Raw genomic sequence first — 4,188 nt, 5'->3', positions numbered from 1 at the left:
CGCATTTCACAACCTAAATCAAGAATCAATAAAAACATCCAAACGGCCCCGCTGGTGAACCGCTGGTGAACCACTGGTGATTAAATAATCACACAGATAAAGGTCTGATCTAGACAATTATCTCAAAAGTGGAGAATGATATAAGAGGTGGCAACCTAGATGTGAAACTGTCTAGAAGAGAAGCAATGCTTATCATTAAATTCAATACTGCCGTAGACGGTCTAAATGAACTGTCTGAAATGTATAGACTGAGCTAAACGTCGGCATAGAGGCAAGATATACATGTAAGCCACAACTGATTACCAGCATGGATTGCCCACAAGCAAGAATCCACAGAAGCATGAGAAAACTCATGCTCTGGAGCCACTACTGTCGACCCACATGCTGGAATAATAGATCCATCCATACATTTAGTGGATTAATGTGCTCAGTAGTTTCCATTCCATTTCATTCCCGAAGTTCAATAAAGTTACATGAGCGTTAGAAAAAACAATGGAGTATAAGCTCAAGAAAGACACGTGAGCGATCATACACACAAAACAATTATGGAGAATAAGCAGTTGAGCCAACCATTAGGAGGCCCATGGATATGCTCGTAGCAACTACCACTCCCAGTTCTGGACACTCCAAAACTGTCCATATCCCAAAGTGATTACCACAGACATTACAATTCCCAACCTTCATTGTACCGGGTGCAATAGAATGGCTACACAATATCATAGATTTCAGATTGAAAGTAATGGTCCGAGTTTTATTAAATGCACGCAACTCGGCCCACTTTCAAAGATCAATATAGTTGGGATTGCACGCACGTAGCAGATATTTTTACAACATTGGAAGTGAAAGCCCGCGCACATAACTACAATCCCCAGAATCCTCGGCGACAGGAAGCGTACTCAAGTATCAGATGCTGCTTTTCCACGTGGAAAGATTGCAACAAGAAGAGACGCCCGAACAGACTGTTGGCGTGTCATCAACGTTCTGACAGGTAACCGAAGTCCACTGAACAGTTAGTCGTTATCTCGCAGCTCTTTTTGAAATATGAGTAGTTTATACCAAGTTGTTCATTACCTAACAGGTTTCCCCAGAGCCCCCGTTAATAAAAGATAAGACCTGCGGAGCGCGCATCTAATAACAAAAAGTAAGTGAAACGATTCACTGTGCATTCACAACCACTAAGAAATGCCGTTTCTGTACATAGTAGATTGGATAGTACATTTGGTTGCCTTTATATTCATGTTTTTGGGTTTGTCTTTTGGTTTTTTTATCTTTTGATACAGTGTTTAACGTCGGGTTGATTTAGCTCACACGAAGAGAAGGTAAGAGTAGATTAAGAGGCATGAGGTGGGAAGCAGCCACTTGTGAACAATAAGAGTCAGAAAACAAATTCTGCTTGTTTTTTGTTTTGCAGCTTTTGGGTCCTGAAGAGAACTCTACAACAAACAAGAGTTTGAACGCGTAGACCATTTGTAGCCATAAGAATGTCTAAACCAAGTTTGAACCAAGCATAAAACAATGAAATTTTGATATCATTTCTTCAATGGCTTTGTTCTAAAAAGATTCAACTTTATTTGTATTGTAAATAGAAAAAGACAATTGTGAATGGAGTGTATGAATATGTGAGTATTTCAAAAAGGTGATTGAGGGGATTGAGAGTGGAGTGAGAGAGATTGAGAGTTTGTATGGGGAAATTTGACATTTGTACATGTGAATGTTTTAATGAGATATTTGTGTTGTAATCATGAAAAAAATGTAAATGTTTTGCAAGAATTTAAAAATTTCTTTTCTGAAAAATAAGAAATAAAAAAGAGATTAATTCAGACACAATTAGGAGTCTTTAGCGCATGTTGTTTGGTTTTTCAATATGCCTGTATTGATTGGACTATAAATACAAAAAACAGTATTGGTGTTTGTTTTGTTGAAATACAGGTCAGTGGCTTGGCCTTACTGTTGAGAGCCCGAACCCAGTGGTGTTATTAATTATTCTGTACACATCAACACCCCACACCTTCTTTGTCTGGTATCTGTACTCTGCATTCTCCCATGCAGCTTTTACTCGTCTACCGGTTTGTGCCCCCGTCACCCTCCCCCTCTTCTTTCATGTTGTGTCTCTCCCCCTCCCCCTCCTCTTTCCCTCCTTCATTCGCTGTCTACTTCCCCTGCTCCTACCCCTTCGCCCCTGAATCGCTACCCTTGCCTACTTTTTCCCTTACGCATATGCCTTTTTTGTTTGTCTCGACCAAACATGTAACCATGTAGCTATGCTCTAATAACTGTCTAACCTTTATAACAATGTAACCTGCAACTATGGTCTGATACTCATGTAAAGTGCTTTGTTACCCCTAGGTCTAGCCAGCGCTATATAACACGTTTCAAATAAAAAAAACAAATAAATCTAGTTGTCAGTACTTGTCTAGAGGGGCCTCGTCATGGTGCACTATGACCCACACTCACCCCACCTCCCAGATCAGGGGTAGGAATTCCACAAGTGTCCAGAGGGCAGCCCAGGAATCATGAGTTCCCTCAACAATCCTGTGTACAACAGGATATCTCTTCCTGGGGGTCACATCATGATTCTTGGAATGGCATATTAGTCTACTATCCACCTAGAGCCCAAACATCCCTGGTGGATATACTCTCCCCCTATCTGGAAACAAGCATTAAATACCCACATTTTACCATTCTAGGCGATTCTAACCATCACTTAGAGAATATCCATGACTCAAAGAATGCTGAGCTTATTAACACCTTGTCCAGCCTAGGGCTGGAACAAATAATCAAAGAGAGCACTCATGCCGCTGGATACATACTGGATGGCCTATTTACCTCCAATCCCTACATTAAAATTAAGGAAGTTCTACCAGTAGTATGGTCAGATCATAAAGCCATCATATTTACCATCAAGGCCACACCTCAACTGAAAATAAATGGCAATCCAGCTGCAACACATACCTATCGTGTATGGGCAAATATTGACGCGGAGTATCTGCAGGCATTATTATCAACAAATAAACCAAATCTTAAAGTTAAAACTGACCTGGCAGTACAAAATTTAACAACCTGGATTACTAACGCAGCTAATATCACAGCCCCCCAAAAAACCCTTGTTTCGAAAAGGAATAAACCATCGGAGCCATGGTTCTCTGATAAACTACGGATACAAAACCAGCTCTGTAGGAGAAAAACAATGGAGGCAAAATTATAGTAAAGAGTCTAAAACGCTCTATGCACTGACACTGGCCACCTATAAAAAACTGATTATTGAGGAAAAAAGTATTTACTTTACCTCAAAAATTCTAGCCTCTAAAAACTCTAGCAAAGAGCTATTTGCCACCGTCAGATATTTAGCAAAACTCCCACCCAAACCCAAAATGGATAATACGCCAGAGTTCTGCAACATCCTTGGCCAAGCTTTTGTGGAAAAAGAGGAGCTGGTTTACAGAACGTTTTCCAATTTTGCTAAAGACTCATCTCTTGATAGGAGTAACCCTGCCCCTAAGCTATCTGGCTTTTCTTTTACGCCCCCAACTAGAGACCAGATCACGGAAACTATATTAGGCATTACATCTGGGGCACCATCCGATCCTTGTCCCCCTAAAATTTGTCATCTCTTCTCTGATGTTCTCAGCGAGCAGCTAACTCTACTGTTCTCTGAGATTATACTCCAGGGGCAATTTCCTGAAGCATGGAAAACAACGTTGGTGCTCCCACTGCTGAAAAAAACTTCATCTGGATTCTGTCGAATCTAGCAATTATCGACCAATTCCCAGAATTCCTTTTTGTTCTAAGGTTCTGGAAAAATTGATGAATACCCAACTTTCAGCATACATCTCCACTAACAACATACTTGACAACTCACAATTTGGTTTTAGAGAAGGCCAAGGAACTGAGACTGCCCTAATTACAGCTAGCAAGGAGCTTAGAAAATCACTGGATGAAGATGGGAAGGCCGCCTTGATATTATTAGATCTATCGGCGGTCTTCGACACCATCAATCATAATATCTTAATTTCCAGACTGGCTGAAGTTGGTATTCAAGACTCTGCTACGACCCTACTAAAATCCTAACTCACTGAGAGATCTTTTAGGGTTGAACTCAATGAATCCAGTTCCCATAGCTACAATCTGCAATGTGGAGTGCCCCAGGGCTCTTCACTTAGCCCTACTCTATTTAACATTTATGTAACC

At 40.7% G+C, this 4,188-nt stretch overlaps 1 long non-coding RNA gene across 1 annotated transcript; it reads left to right on the top strand.

Annotated features, from left to right (window-relative positions):
• Nucleotides 1-910: 910 nt before the first annotated feature.
• On the top strand, nt 911-1,704 carry LOC147730468 (uncharacterized). The gene is made up of 4 exons (XR_015308581.1): nt 911-988; nt 1,079-1,141; nt 1,281-1,319; nt 1,412-1,704. It is a non-coding gene; the product is annotated as an uncharacterized LOC147730468 (long non-coding RNA).
• Nucleotides 1,705-4,188: the final 2,484 nt, after the last annotated feature.

This window comes from Lissotriton vulgaris, chromosome 2_1 (assembly GCF_964263255.1).
Source record: "Lissotriton vulgaris chromosome 2_1, aLisVul1.2, whole genome shotgun sequence".
Taxonomy (NCBI): domain Eukaryota; kingdom Metazoa; phylum Chordata; class Amphibia; order Caudata; family Salamandridae; genus Lissotriton; species Lissotriton vulgaris.
The sequence above is the reverse complement of the archived record's forward strand: the minus strand, read 5'-3'. Positions and strand labels throughout refer to the sequence as shown.